Source organism: Anolis carolinensis, chromosome 1 (assembly GCF_035594765.1).
Source record: "Anolis carolinensis isolate JA03-04 chromosome 1, rAnoCar3.1.pri, whole genome shotgun sequence".
Classification (NCBI taxonomy): Eukaryota; Metazoa; Chordata; class Lepidosauria; order Squamata; family Dactyloidae; genus Anolis; species Anolis carolinensis.
In genome coordinates, this window is record NC_085841.1 from 317025103 (window position 1) to 317041770 (window position 16668).

Genomic DNA, 16668 nt, shown 5'->3' on the forward strand with positions numbered 1-16668 from the left:
TGTTTGTCAGAACGTTAGATGCTACACCTCAATTTTTTCTTAATGTGTACATCTGTAAAAGAAATAAATATTACACATTTGTGTCAGTGACCATATTACAAAGAGATCAAGCCTAGACAAGCAAAGGTGTTCCCCTCATTAGGGTAACTGGGGTGCATGTAGCTTTCATTTCTAAGGACAGATTATGAGTTGTAGCTGGCATTGGGGTAACAGGATTGTACCCCCACAGTGATGCAAAAAGTTTGGCTTACATAGGAACCAAGAATAGCTCTTTGATAAGGATGCAAATCAAATAATGTAAGCCTCACCTCACAGCTATGAGTTTGCAACAGACAGCAACAGCAAGACTGAAGAACAGGGAAGCAATTTGTGAAGCACTACTTTCTAGTTAGTGGCTCTGATTATTAGAAAAAGCTGCATGACATGAAATATTAAATTAAATATGTGTTTCATTTTAATAACAAAACCATGCAATATTCATCCCCTGTTGAAGAGCAGTACAAAGTTTTACATTCCTACTTTTCCTTCCCTTCACTTAAGCCTATTGTGCTTGTGGGCATACACACACATGCCAGAGCAATAGTGTTTCTGCAAACAGAATAATTGGATCAGAATTAGAAAAACCACAAGGGTCATCAGCCCTAACCTCACTCTTCCATTTAGGAAATTACAACAAAAACACTTCTGACAGATAGCCAGAGAAGGAGATTCCACCACACTTTGCAGCAACACATTCCACTGTTGAATAACACACTGTCAAGAGATGCATCAAGTAAACCCTTGAATAGGTCTCTACAGTCACTTACAAACCTACCACCAAGACTCTACCCTTGGAAGGCAACCACACTCAGCCATGAGTGATCGCCTATGATGATGATGAGTTTCTGGAGCAGCAGAATATAATATGACATATTTTCAGATATTTATATGTGGCTATCATGTCACCTCTTAATCTTCTCTTCTCCAAACATACCCAGCTCCCTCACAGAGCATGACTTCCAGACCTTTTGCCATTTTGGTCATTCTCTTTTAGGTATTTGCAGCTTGTCAAAATCCTTCTTGAATTGTTGTGCCCAGAACTGGACACAGTATCCCAGGTGAGATCTGGCTAAAGCACAATAGAGTGGTGCTATTACTTCCTTTGATCTAGACCAGTGGTTTCCAACCTTTAACAGACAGTGGACCAGTGAGACAAAAATTGGATACATCATGGACCATCGAGATCAATCAACCCCTCTCCCCACCATCAGGACAAAAATAAATTTTAAAACTATTTAAATTACTAGAATGTCTCAATCCTATTAACATTCATGATTAAGACATTCTACAAAAATAAAACATATACATGTTTTATTTTGTGATATAAAGACAAAACACCAAAATAAGACAATGAAAAAAATTAATGTGATTTTTTTGAGTATGCATTTCTTTCACTAGGTAGGGAATCCTTGGATCAATACTATTGCTCAATGCCATGCACATGTCGTGGCATTGAGTAATAGTAGACTAAAGCTGGATAGTAGTAGACTCCCAGACTGGCTTTTGAAGCCCGAATATTAGGCTCCTTTTCTTGGGCTTCAAGATCCAGTCTGGGAGAATGGGCTCCCGAGAGCAATTCCACTGGCTCAGCCAAAGGGAGAAAGTGTGCCCACATGCTTCCTTCCTTTCCCTTGCTTCCTCAAGAGGAGCCAATGGTGGAGCTTCCCTCAGCTCACACCTTTACTGAATTGCAGGCTTTGACTGCCTCCTCCTTGGTCAACCAGCTAGAAATTCACCTAACTGTATATAGTGTAGCCCAGAACTTCTTAAACCTTTTCCACTTGTGACCTTTTTCTGCCTGAGAATTCTTTATGTGACCCCAAGTATATAAAATAAATATAGAAAATTAAAGATATGCTGATAACACATCAGCATTTACAAGGCTTGCTAAACAGGGTGATTTTCCTTTTTTGTGAAGTATAGTTGGATCATCTGCAGACTCCACTGTAAATATTGCACATTATTGCTTACAGATTCATGCAAATGTATAAAAACACACTAGATAGTATTCAGAAATGTTTTACTGTTACCAGACCCACATCATCTAGCCCCTGAACCAATCCCAGGTATTGCAATGTAATCATTTTCCACACAGTGAAACTGCTTCCTTTTATACTAGCTTTACCCCACATTAAGTGGTCAGTGTAGATGTGTCTTCTATCAAAAAGGAAATGATTATTCTGGCTCCAGCATTCCTATTGAAATGCTTACAGTCTGTCTGTTTAGTGATCTACTCTATTATCTTTCCTGATATTGATGATTGGCTAACTGAGGGCCCTTCCACACAGCCCTATATCCCGGAATATCAAGGCAGAAAATCCCACAATATCTGATTTGAACTGGGTTATCTGAGTCCACACTCAGATAATGTGGGACTTTCTGTCTTGATATTCTGGGATATAGGGCTGTGCGTGGAAATTGTGTGGGTCCTCTTTTCCCTTTTTTGAAAATGGAAACAACATTTGCCCTCCGCCAGTCTGCTGGGATATCTCCTGTTCATCAGGAATTATCAAAAATTATTCCAGTGGCTCTGAGATTACTTCTGCCAATTTTTAAAATATCCCTTGATGTTGGTTCATCTGGGCCCGGAGACTTGAATTTATTTAGAGTAGCCAGATAATATTGTGTAATTTCCTTATCTTTTCATGCTGCATTTCTGCTACTGCTTCATCTGCTCAATTTCCTCCTGGCTGAACACTCTTTTTCTTTTGGCAGGAAGCCTAAGGAACAGAAAATGCTGGGCAGTCCTGATTTTTCTCTGATTTGACTATTTGCTTAAATTCCCTGTTAGTGACCCCCCCTTTCCATTTCTTGTACATGTCCCTTTTAAAGTTTAGCCCAGTTGAAAGTTTTTTAGACTCCCATCTTAGTTTCTTTAAACACCTCCCAATTTCCTTCCTCATTGGAACTATTTACATTTTGCCTCCAATCCCTCATTTCAAAGAAACTTTCATTTATCATGTTTCTCTTTAACTATTCCTGACCGAGGAATACACATAGTATTTCCCTAGTTTACTGAAATCTGCTTTCTTGAAGTCTGGAATGTGTGTCTGGTTATGCTTGGCTTCCCCTTTTCACTGCACAACGAATTCCAGGTGAACATGTTACCGCAGCAAAGGATCCCACCACTTCCACCCCATTAATCAGGTCATCACTGTTGGTTAGGATCAGATCTAAAATAGCTGATCCCCTTGTTGCCTCTTCCACCTTTGTTCTTTTTGTTCTGTCTTGTTGGGCTAGCTCGCTCTGCAGACTTGATCCACCTGTACAAACTTAACTTGAGTAGCCTATGTATTTTTTATAAAAATGTCAGGGAGCATATAAGCTTCAACATTTGAAAAGGGGGAACTTCCTCCCATAGCACTGTGGACAATTCAGTTAACTTGAATTGTAGGTCTGAGCAAGCACACAAAAGGATTGTTCATAGTTGGAAACTCCTCCAGACAAATACTAAGAAACAGTGGCAAATCTAATGGGCTATTGCGAAATTCAGAGAGCTCTTCCACACAGCCATATAACTCTGAATATCAAGACAGAAAATCCACAATATCTGCTTTGAACTAGATTATCTGAGTCCACACTGCGATTTAATCCAGTTCAATGTGGATTTTATACAATTGTGTGGAAGGGACTTAAGAGAAAATACAGCACTGTAGTTTACTGCTGCTTTGGAAGCATCACAGCCATCACTTTGTAACAGTTTAAAATCTTTTCTTACTCTGTCAGGCTTTACATACCATGCAACTATTTAATATAATTTAGGGAAACAAATACTGAGAGCTGGGTCAAGACCTAAGCCCTATTGAGGCAGTATTTTTTAAGGTTAAATACTGCCCTGCCTATTGTGACATTGTTTTCATAATGGGAAAAGTGACAAGACTAGTTCTGTTGAGTAAGTGTGCACTTGGCAGGTAAGGAGGAGATGCTGTAGATTTTCCATCACCATTATCCTTTTCTTCACATAACAGTAAAGAGCCTGAAGAGGATTGCTCGTATCCATGAAAGCTCTGTGTGTGATATGCCAACAGTCTCAATTTCTCTAGGACAAATCAAGTTAACACTCTGGTGTTCTATTTTTTCACCTGCTTTTAAATGTCCTATTTCATATTCAGCTAAGTGGAGGACGAGATGATGGGCACTTCCCTTTAGGCCCAGGCAAAATCAAAATGCTGCAGATTCTCCTAGTTTAGCTATTCACCTTGTCATTTTGATCACACTTTGATGATGCATGCCTTGGTTTTCATCTGTGAAATATTGGCAGTTATTTATTTATTTTGCATCAAAAGTATTGCATAAATTAGCATAAAACTAATAAAAATAGAAGGAAAATAAGTGGATAAATATATTTTGACCAAAATCAGGCAACAGTGACCGCATTGTCTGTATCCTCAAACAATTCTTCCTCTGTACATAAGGCAGGACATTGTGGACAAGCTATTATTATTACAGTAGAGTCTCACTTATCCAACATAAACGGGCCGGCAGAATGTTGGATAAGCGAATATGTTGGATAATAAGGAGGCATTAAGGAAAAGCCTATTAAATATCAAATTAGGTTATGATTTTACAAATTAAGCACCAAAACATCATGTTATACAACAAATTTGGCAGAAAAAGTAATTCAATACGCAGTAATGTTATGTAGTAATTACTGTATTTACGAATTTAGTACCAAAATATCACGATGTATTGAAAACATTGACTACAAAAATGCGTTGGATAATCCAGAATGTTGAATAAGCGAGTGTTGGATAAGTGAGACTCTACCGTATTATTATTTTATATTATTATTATTATTATTATTATTATTATTATTATTATTATTATTATTATTATTATTATTATTGTGGTGGTTATGGAATACAGTTCTGAATCTTGATTTTCTATGTATTTGGTCTATGTGGAAATCCTCTGTCCCACTGCATTCAGAAAAGGATTTCTACTTCAGTCTCATCATTTTTTCACAGGAGCAAAGTAAAGATGGAATGGAATCACATTAATGCACTGCTATCCTTAAGTGTTGATTTCACCTACCCTTTGAATGCTCTAGCCTGAACACAAAATCTTTCTATATTTTCTGACATTCCTCCAAGAATACAGTCCTACTCTAAGATGGATTGTGTCTATAATACATAATGACAGACTTTTCATTAAATGTGTATTTCCACATGGTCCAGACTAGTCCCAGATTGACTTGACGGGGATCTGTTCTTAGGTGATGCTGTGTCAGCAGGGCTGGATAATCAGTAGTTCTTTGGATGGAATAGCTCCAGGCCCTTCACTAGCTAGGGGTGCAGTGCTGCAAGGAAACAATTGGTTCCTCTTCCTCAGCCCTTCCTCACTCTCCAGGTGTTCCTATCATCATTAACTTTTTTGTGTTACTTGCATATCCGATTAAAAATAAGTCAGAATAGGCTGTTAGTCTCACTGAAATTCCAGGACTGAAAATATATGTGCTGCTTTCTGTCCTATTTTGCATTGTAATATTAATTCATTTGTGTGTCTCCTGTCCCAGAATATAGTTCTACTTTTGTAACTAATCGAGGACCATTCATGCTGATGAAGATGGAAAGTTAAAGGCAGAAGACATTGCCACCTGATGATAACACTGAAGTTCTGGGATGCAACAGTCATGCAATCTACTATCATGCCCCTAACCTGAGGTCCTATATCTGTCCTATTTTTAAAAGCTAATCTAGCTATTGGTAGTCAGAGGAATGCTGCCACTGGTCCTGGAAGCTGAATGTAGTCTGTAAGTACCATTTATTTTAGTTGAAGTAAATTTTATAATTATTTTTGTGTGACAAAACATTCCTATTTTAGAGGGCCAATAGATTGCAGTGATTTGAGTGCTGGACTAGTAATTGGAGAGACCAGTATGAACCTATGACTGTATCTTGCCAGGGAAATCCCATGATAGAGTGGCCATAAATTGGAGTCATTGTAAAGACACATGTTCAGTTATCTTTTTTGAATCTCGTGCCATTCAATTTGGCTCTATGTTCTAAATATCATTATTTATTTATTTGATATTTAAAAAGCATTCAATAATCCATTTAAAATATAAATTCCAAAAACAATTCTATTTGGACACATATTGCATACAACAAAGCAGCCATCTCATTCAACATCTACCCCAACCATTCCAAGGGTATGGAGAATGATCTCTGTGGTTGCTACATGATGTACAGAGCTGTTCTGGGTTAACACAGACCAAGGCTACTTAATAGGGTCTTGAACCACATTAACAAAAGTCACAAGTTTGCTCTGGAGCTTCCTTGATAATCTGGACCTAACCTCTGTAAGCAGTTGGGTCAGCTCTGAGACAGAACTGGCTGCAATGGTTTAAATGGCTATCCTATATTCTGGGCCCGGGTGGCCCAGGGATGCAGGATAGCACTTACCATCCTACACCCTACTCTTGTTCTTGTTGTAGCAGTGATCAGCAGGTACATAATTGCTGGAGGCAATCACTCATTACCAAAAGTGACAATGGTTGGAACACAAGAGCAATCAGAGAAGTAAGGGGGAAAGGAGGGGCTAGTCCTTTTTAACCCCCCCCCCCCCCCCGTTCACTCTAGCATGGACATCCAATCAGCAACACCTAACCAGATTCAGCATCAATGGATGGTCAGGACTCCCTCCTGGTTGGTGGTAAAAGTCATCCTGGGGTTGAATGAGAACCCCAGGTTGGCCCTGGGACAAAGTGCTCATGTAGACATGCCAAAGGCTAAAGACTGGAGTTTGTATAGGTTGATCTTTGCCTGTTGGGGAAGAAAGAACAGAGAGGAAGCCCATTTTGTGAGAATGGTGGGAGAAAATTCCACAGTATTAGAGCAGTTATTGAAACAGTTGTCTCCCATGTCCTTCCCAGGTTACCTTGTAAGGATGTTGGGAGGGTCACATCTACACTGATGCAGCTTGGAACTGGTTTGGAAAGAACTGGTTTCATTGAGTGGGTGATTGGATTGACAGGTCTGGAACTGGTTTATGGTCAGATGTGTGATTACATTGAACACAAACTATTTAGCAGCCCCCCCCCTCTTCCAGGACAGATGCGCATCAGCATTCCAGAGGCTTATGAGGTGCAGAGAAAAAGGAAAGTGACTGGTAGGAGCATAGGTAATCAATTACCTCTCCTAGGGCATCAATTAGCACCCTGCTGTCCATCCATGCCTTTGGGGCACTTGTAGGCAGTCCCAATTCTGGAGTCTATAATGTGCATCAGCAGCAGTGGATGTCTACAATATACTTTGCATTTTGTGGGGACAATTTTGCCCTGGATCTGGGATACACTGGCACCAATTGTGGTGCATTATTTAGGTGAACTTGGACATTTCTGCGACTTTTAAAATGTGTTGTTAGTGGTGTGTGTTTTGTGGCTGCTGTAGTTTTGAGTCCTCTAGAAAATGCATTATAGTTCCAGTGTACATGGTGCCAGAGAGAAAGCCCTCCCTAGACTATAAGACACAGGCAGGCTCCTACAGGGAGATAACAGGCTTTCACAAATTCTGTACCTCAGCTATTGCATGTTATTTTTCTTCCCTTAAATGAAAAATCTCTGAGTATTGTAATTGCAGAGTTGCTTCAATTTCTTGATCATTGTTAGCTTTCCTTTTCATTTTTCAACTCAGTTATGCTATTTTTGAGATGCAATTAATCAAAATTTATAGTTATTCAGGTATGCCTGTTTGTCATACATTTGTGTAAAGCCTTTCTGATGTTAATAGTTTTATTTCCAGATTCTTTTTTAAAGATCCTGAGCATAGATTTTTTTTGTTATTGCTGCTGCACTGTGAGTTGATGTTTTCATCAAGCTGTACAGTATCTATTATGACTCCAAGAACCCTTTCAGTCACCCACCCCAATGATGTATAATTGAAATTAGGGCTGTTGGGTATTTTTTGCCTCAGTGGACTAGAATAATCTTGGATTCCTTGTAATGTATACAAGTTTACCCGTGAGCTTTTAAAATGATTAATTAATTAAAGTAATTCATCTGGTGGTACCAAAGCACAATCTTTCATAACCATTATATCACCTACCTTTGTATTTCCAAATTTTGACTTAATTTTATTTTACAGATTAATTCATTTCTTCCTTGTCTCTATGCTATTATCCTATAGGGAACAAATCCAAAAGAAAGCAGTCACTGAAAGAATTGTGCTATTTTTTTCCTGACAGGGAAAAAAAATACATGGAAAGCAAATACTTTTCACAATGAAGACTAGCTGAAATATTTGCTTTCTACCTTTTCAGCATTAATATACATGCTATATAACCTTTTGCAGTATAAAGAATGTGTGATGCAATCTAACAGCACAATGCTCTGTATGTCTCCTCAGAAATAAATCTATTTGAACTTGATAGGAATTACTCTCCCAGGTAAATAGGTATAGGATTCCAGACTGAATTAAGCAACTGGGACCCCGGCTGGGTTAGGAGACTTAAATACGTCATCTTCTGTAGATTTTGACTAACTCTTTTTATCTAGATCCACTTACTGAAACCTGAGGCCTACGGTCTTGTTTAATATCAGCCAGTAATAAAGAGCTCTCCAGCTAAATACAGCTATATTCTAATATTAACTGCAGCTCTCGAAGCATTCATTGTGCAAAGGGGAGTCTAAACCCTTCAATGTCAAGGCATTTAGAGGCACTCTAGCATCAATCAAAGTTCTGCGTCCAGTAAGTGCCTGCTTGCATTTACATGAAATATTCATACTGCATTCCGTTTTGCTTTTCTCTCTCCTAATCATCACTTTTAGGAAGAAGCTACAATCATCTCAGTTAGGGGAGGGCGTTATGGGATGTGTGGTACCTTTCAATGTCAGGCTTCCTGCAGATAGCTAGTTCTGTAATGAGGCAGCACACACTGTATAGACTACCAAAGGTCTTCCTAACACAGCCTTGCCTTATTATCATGTACAATTCATCTTCGAGTATACAACTTAGACCAAATGAAAGTAATTAATTAGCCATAACAACCCTGTCAAATAGCTATTTTGAATGTTGACAGGGGAAAAAAGTATTTAACATTTCTTTAAAGTGAACAAGATTTCCTTCTCTCTCTCTCTCTCTCCATCCCTCCCTCCAACCCCATCCCTAAAATAGCAGATGGAAGGTCTCCTTTTCCATTTGTGTTAATTGTATAAGCTGCCGTTCAATCCCCCCACCCTGTTTTTTAATTCATAGCTGATGTTTCATTCTTTCAGCAGAAAATTATTCTTTTGCACACATATTTCATGAGGTTGTGGGTTTGTGCAATGCTTTGAAAACATAAAGCAAAATGTTTTCTCTTATTAAAGCAAGCCATCACCAAATAACAACAGTATTATAAAGTGACCACGACTCTCCTAGATTTCTAAGGATGCACTACGTTTACCATACAACTAATCTAACTTTATTTGTCTCATCCATCCATCCACACACACACACACACACACACACACACACATATGTAGACATGAAAAAACAACAATGAAGTGTTATTTAAAGCTTTCAAAAAACCATTAGCACATTACAATATATTTTTTTCTGAATGAAAAGCTAAAAAGCTCCTTCAACGTACACCTAGAATAAATTCTTGTCAGGTGAATAATAAAAGTATATCTCCTAGCATCAATGTTTTTTTAAAAAAGGGAAATGATTTCTACATAGACTAACAACCACTTTAATTGAAAAAGTTTTGCTCATAATTATCGAGGAGCAATACATTTCTTGCATGCCTGAGCATACACACTTGTGAGAGAATGCACTCTCATAATTTCCTTTCGTATTTGAGTTATCTTGTCATATGTGAATTTTTGAACATGGATCCAGCAGAACTACATGCGTTTTTGTTTTAGATGTTTGTTTTTACTAATATGAAATAAGAAATTAAAAGGAAAAATGTATTACCAGATTTTTAATACATGCTCAGCTTTATCATACAATGGCTCCTATTCTACCTGGGATTGCAATTTCAAGCAGTTCAGATGAATTATAGCTGAAGTTTTAATGTTATTAATAGCCTTGTTTCCCCCCTTTTGCCATCCACTGTTCTCTTGCTTACTGCACCAGCAATTCTTGAAAAGCAAAATAGTATTGTTCTTCGCAGTGGTTGCAGCTACTTGTCTACATTCTCTTGTTATTTCTCTGCTGCAAAAATTTGATCAGAAATGACAAAGCATTCTAATTTAGGCAAAATCCCTGTTTTCAGTATGTCTTCTTTTTCTATTTTGAAAGACAGCTTAAACTGGGAGGCATCTCACCTGGGTTATATATATTATAAAATGCCTAGTGCTTTTCTCTGAGGAACCACATATTGGAAAAAGAGAAATTTTAAATATAATCTAAAGTCATTTGAGTTAATAATATCCTATTACTAGCACTGGAAACATATAACATCTAATTAGCATTTTACTGAATATAGAAATATACTGAAATTAGAAAAAATATATCTGACAGTGTATTTTTCTTTATCCACCTTTTTTTTAAAAAAAGGAAAATAGTAACCTTTTAGCATTTGATTTGCATCAAGTAGGTCTGCTTATTCTTTGTTTGTTTGTTTATTTATTTATTTAAAAAAAAAGGGGGGGGGTAGCCTAGCCTAGTAATATTTCATGCTGAATTGGTGGAAGTAATACACAAAGGTATTTTATTTTCAAAGAGAATTTAAGGAAGCAAGGAGAGATCATTTTGTGTGTGAAATAGGTTGGCAGCCCTTTGCCTGAGGAGGTTTCACTGTTTGGAAAGAAATAATTCATGGAAAGGGGAAAGCAGACATTTTTGTACATTTTCTTAACCCCCCCCCCCTTTTCCGAAGATCTGATGATCCTGGTGTGTGAGAGAAGTACTAAATTAAGTTAACAGGCTCTTGGATATGATAAAACTAGTAGCCCCTTCACCCTGCACAGATACAGCACTACGATTCCATTTTATCTGCCAAACTTCCATCCTATGGACCCTGGGATTTGCAGTTCAGACAGGGCTATTTAGAATTGTCAAAGTGTTCTAGTGCCTTGTGTGATGGTTGTTGTTGTGGGTCTTCAAGTCACTTCTGACTGACGGTGACCCAATGGTAAGGTTTGTTCAGAGTGGGTTTCCCCTTGTCCTGCTAAACTAGGAATCCCGGGGTTCTATGCAGTCTTAACAGCAAAGTGGAATGATAATGCTATAATTGTGAAGTGTGAAAGGACCATAGCTGAAATATTTGAGAATTGCTACTTCTCTTTGGATCCATCTGAATTGCAGTATGGAAGCCTAGGTTTGCGGGAACAAAATGAATATATAATATCAGAAAAGGCTCTCAAAAATATTAACTTGTTGATCAAACTTGCTTATATTTTGCAAACTGATAATAAGGGTTTTGACTTAATACAGCTTTCCAAAAGAATGAAAAAAGGCTGTCTCAGGGTGTGAATCATGTAGCCCTCCAAATGGAGCTGGACTGCATGTCCCAGCAGCCCTAACCAGTATAGCCCACAGTGACAAATGGTTTAAACTTCAATGCGACAGTAACTGTAGGAGGGCATATGCTTTTCATTTCTGCCTTATCTGCCTTAACTTTCATAGCCACAGCCATTGCTCCTCCTCCTTGCCACCCTTCTCCTATTCCTTCAAGTCATTTCTAATATATAGTGTCCCTAACATTGAGAAAATGTGACCACCTCAGGTCAGCCAGTTATTTTTCATGGCTGAGTGAGGAATTGAACCTTGGCCTCCTTGGGTCCTAGTCTAGTGCACAAACCCTTCCATTCCCTGACACTTCAAAGAAGCAAAAGCTGATGTACCATAGTAGTTACGAGTTTGTACTCACCCCTGAACAGCTTTTTTGGCTTGCTACTCTCTTCAAGCCTCATCTACCATATGGAAAAGAATACTATTTTACTGTACGTGAACTCTTTTGTTGGATGCTGTATAAATAATACTATTGATTCTAGTAATATTTAACATAGTGTTGTTAAAGGAAACACAGCATTTGTACTTTAAAATAAAATGCTATTTGTTACATTCTTATCTATAAAAACACAGTTTGGTTTTGTTATTTCCACATTGATTTGAGATTATAGTAGAACAGTATGCAATGAACTGTGGTTTCCAACAGAAGCCTATAGAGTTTCAGCCTGCCGTAACCCATCATACCTGTAGGATGCCTTTAATCCCACAAGTTGTGGGAACTTGCATATAGCTTTCATTTTTGATCTCACTACAATGATTTTGAACATAAGTGGCAAAAGCTAGTCAGACATAAAAGAACCAAATCCATCTTGTTCTGCCTCCTCCCACATATTGAAATTGCATAGATAAACAGCAACATCCTCGTGTGAAATAACATAAGATGAACCTATATTTTTGAACCACGTTCTTCATTCCCACAACATTATTTCCTGCTCTGTGTCTTGAGTATTTGATGTCTGTGCATGTCACAGTGACACATGTATATAATGCTTCCTTTCCTTGTCATTTCATTGCTTAATAAACACTGTAAATATGATCTGTTGCTTAATATGAGTCTTTGTATTTTCTCCATCTCTGATCAGATGTTGCAAACAATGTTTAACTGTGATGCATATGGGAAGGGAGTCATAATTCAGGGTAGAGAAAAGGCTTTATATGTGGACATTCAGTCACTATCATTTCAAGTCAAAAGAATCAGGCAGAAGATAATGGAAATATGCTTGCAAGCCACTACCAGTCAGAACAGACACTACTACAGAGTTGGTCTGTCCTGATCTAAGGAAGTTTGCAGGTAGTTCCAGTGTCAGTAGGCCAGTGACTCCATTACGGGGAGTATCTGAACATAAATGGAATTATCCAAGATGCAGAACACTATCCCCAAGAGGTCCAAAACATGGGATAGCTCTCTGGGCTGAAAACTCAGAGTGGATTTACCACCATAGCTCTCTGGGCTGAAAACCCAGGGTGGATTTACCACCATAGATCTCTGGGCTGAAAACCCAGGGTGGATTTACCACCATAGATCTCTGGGCTGAAAACCCAGAGATTTACCACCCTCATGAGATGCTGACTTTTGCAAGTGGAAGGATGTTAGAACACAAACATTTAGACTTGGTTACACAGTCCCAACACATTCAGAAGACCTTTCAACCTAATAATGGTTTCCTCCCCAGCAAAATCAGTATTGCAAAGGATTATGTATGTTACATTGCAAACTATTATAATGCAACTAATGAATACTGAAAGTGAATCTTCCACACATGCCATGTGTCTTTTCCCCTTTTATTGTTTCAATTACAATTTCAAAGGGTGGAGAGAATCCTGGCCATATTATTTGTAAGACACATAACTCTATTGTGTGTTTTTCGTTGAAGTGAGACCAAATACTGTATTTTTCTCAGGTACAAAATTGTCTTAGATTGCGAGGACTGCATTTTAACCCTGTCTCTTCATAATTCTAGTTATGTGGCCTGCTCTTTCAGTTGGTCTTTCCTACTCACTTTAGAACTTTCAAATTTCCTCCTTTCTTTCTTTTTTCATATCTCGTGCTCATTATCCAGAAGTTATTCTGTTCCCTGTGTTAAATTACTTTATGCTGCAGCTTAAACGAACATGTCTTGCTTTCATCTAGCATTTCAAACAGGGCAAAGACTGCTGTACAATTTCCAAACACAACTGTGCTAACAGAGATGAATTACCAGAGTTTATATAATTTATATTAGGAATTCATAGACCTAGCAAAAGGGATTAGTACATTTTATTTCAGGGTAGGAGATGATCCTGTCATTAATGGTCGATACTTTCATCATCTTTTAAACCTGAGGAATTTCCAGGGTGACAAGGCTGTAAGGACATATCAGGGATCCACAGCTGTGAGTTTTATCTGGCCATGTACTGCTTTACTCTCAGTATGTGGACTACGTTCCATCAAAACTGGATTAGACTGTCAATCACGTCTTCCGATGTATATTGTATTATGATTTTTTGAAAATGTCACTGAGATCAGAGTAATTTCTTAGCTAATTGCATCTTGTCTCTTCTTAATACTGTGCATTTAATGGTTTCATTACCTTACATGACAATCAAAGAGCCTAGTCCAGCATTAAGGGCAGTTTTACTTTTAGTAGACAGAAAAAAAATCAGAAGAATTCCTCAGTCCATTTTTTTAATAACAGAAGAAAACATATTTAAAGCAGTTATATATTTCATGCAATGCAATAAAATTTGTTTGTGTTATTTGTACTGCTCCCCATGGTCTTCGATATACAGAAGAGCAGAGATTGTTTTTCTAATCCCAAAAGCACACCTTGTGTTTAGCACCATATTCTCTCTTCTTCCTGTTATGGAAATAGATTAAAGAAAATATTAACCTTTAAGAAACTGTCACTCATTACTCACACCGCTTCCATTTTATGTGTGCATGTCCCTAGAGAATCCTTCCCAAACACAAAAATATTTGTGCCTCAATATTTCCCATTTAGACACAAGAGAGATTGACTTAGATGAATGATGCTGTAGATTTGCAAAGGTTTCATTAAAGAATACTTGGCTGACTGTATGCATTCTGGCTGATACGTTATACAAAGAAGTCTTTGGAAAGAAGTGCCCAAATTGGTATAGCCACACATTTGCACTGACTAAAACAATGTTGCTGAAGAGTTATCCACTGTGGTGGTATTTGATTCACATTGTACGTGTGTGTGTGTGAATGTGCCTTGTATTTTCATGTAAGAGAAACACTTTTGTCCAATTCTTAGTTTTAATTCCATCCCAACAATAATATGCTATTAAATATTATACCTCATTGTATCTTCAGAGCTAGATGGCAAGCTATTAGAAAAATTTCTAGTTGAAGTTCCGCCATATTGCCCTGTCTTATCCCACTTCCATGTTTTTTCCAAATCCAAATTATTTAGATAAAAAAGATATTCATAAATGAATTGTAATAAATATAGACAATGAGGAGATTTTGAAAATTGTAAATATAGAGATACATAATATGACCAAAACTGAAAAGAAAGGGAATTTATGAATCTAAGTCAACATCATTGCGTAACCTTGGCAATAAATGTATTAAAAACAATAGATACTGATACATAGATATTGAAGGTAGAGAAACAGCACAGAGTCCTTCTGGAAATACGGTAGCTGTCTGAAACAGTTGCGTTATAAGAATATTAAGTACTTTCACAGATTTCCAAAGGCCAAAAACTTTGAAGTAACAATACCAACAGAAATAATAATATTCATGATAATACAACGTTTGTGAATGATACAATAGCCTTTGTTGCCCATATATCCTAAATCAGAGGCTATGCAGAAGAGATTCGCAAATCCACATTGCTGTTTGAGAATCCATTCTATATGGCTGTGATAAACAGAGATTCGTTGTAGTTCCATTTTCATTTGACCCACTAGCAACACTGGGTGAATCAGAAAACCAAACTATATTTTGGAAGCCAATAGCTATCTCCTAGGAAACTGTTAAATAAATCCTATCTGGTTATTATTAAAAAGAATTTCATGTAGCTTTAAATAAGTTGGGCTGATACTTTGCTGTCATCATGGTCTATACTTGGGAGGTGAACATTTCTCTCGGGTTTTTTTTCACAAGGGGATTGCCCCTTAAGCCATTCCTTCCCGTCACAGATAGACAAACAACAGCATTCCCACATTCTGTCAGTTTTGCTTTTCTGCTATATCAACTAATTGCAGGCTACGGTGTAGTGGAGACAGTGTAGGGAGGGGGCACCTGCTGACGGATATTCTTGGTAGGAGTTCTCCGGATGAAGGACACACTTAGTTTTGGATTTGACAGCACTTGCGGGATCCAGCTCAAATTCACTGTGGCAGGTAGAAAGAGTGTGAGCACTAGAATATCCAAGGTGTCTGTAAATACTTTGGCTTCCTAGCCATTCAAATCCAGTTTAAGTCGATTACTTCTCCCCCAAGCATAAATGTAAGATGACATTTCTTTTAAAAAGTGCATCCACTGATGACTTTGGCTTCTAAACAGTTTTATTTAAACACACCAGCAGATTTCATTTCATTGATAGTCTTATAAAACAGAATGATGATTAAACACTGCATCTGACTACTGTATATTTCATGTGAGAAAATTGACGGTGATTTCCTTAGCGTATGCATACATGCCTTCATGAATCACCTAACTCTAGAGAGCTTTCAAAATTAACAAATAGGCTTGTCTCACACAAAGGAATCACTCAGTTCCAATGCAGCCTTCAGAGCTCTTTTGCTAAACATCTTTTCTACCTAAAGCTCTTGCACATTCAAAAACATACTATATTTCTGGCAAAGCCTTTCAGATCTGGATTATGGACAAGAATTGCTGACATTGTTTTTCAGAATTAATACTGTATAATTGTGGCAATTTTTACATAGTCAGATCAGCCAAAAATTACACCTCTGCACATATCATCTAGCATAAGATAGATTTTTTTAAAAAAAATAATAATAAGTGAAATGATTGGTTAGTTTCCAGATACAAGCAACAAAAAGTACTACTTAAGCATGGGGCCAAATTGTCTTAAAGCACTCAAGATTTGCAATCTGTTTCCATATCTAGGACAGAATTGTATACTGAATAATCACTAATCCTCATAATGCAGATTAATATAAATAATACGACCTAGAAAATTTTGTTTTCTTCTTCTCTTTCTTCCTTCAG

The 16668-nt window shown here is 37.6% G+C and overlaps 1 long non-coding RNA gene across 1 annotated transcript in view; it reads left to right on the top strand.

Moving 5' to 3' along the window:
* The window catches only part of LOC134295473 (uncharacterized), a 78967-nt gene that overhangs the window by 6480 nt on the left and 55819 nt on the right, over window positions 1–16668 (top strand). Inside the window, exon 2 of the long non-coding RNA XR_010002061.1 lies at window positions 5555–5791. This is a non-coding gene — a long non-coding RNA (uncharacterized LOC134295473). The remainder of the gene's footprint in view (window positions 1–5554; window positions 5792–16668) is intronic.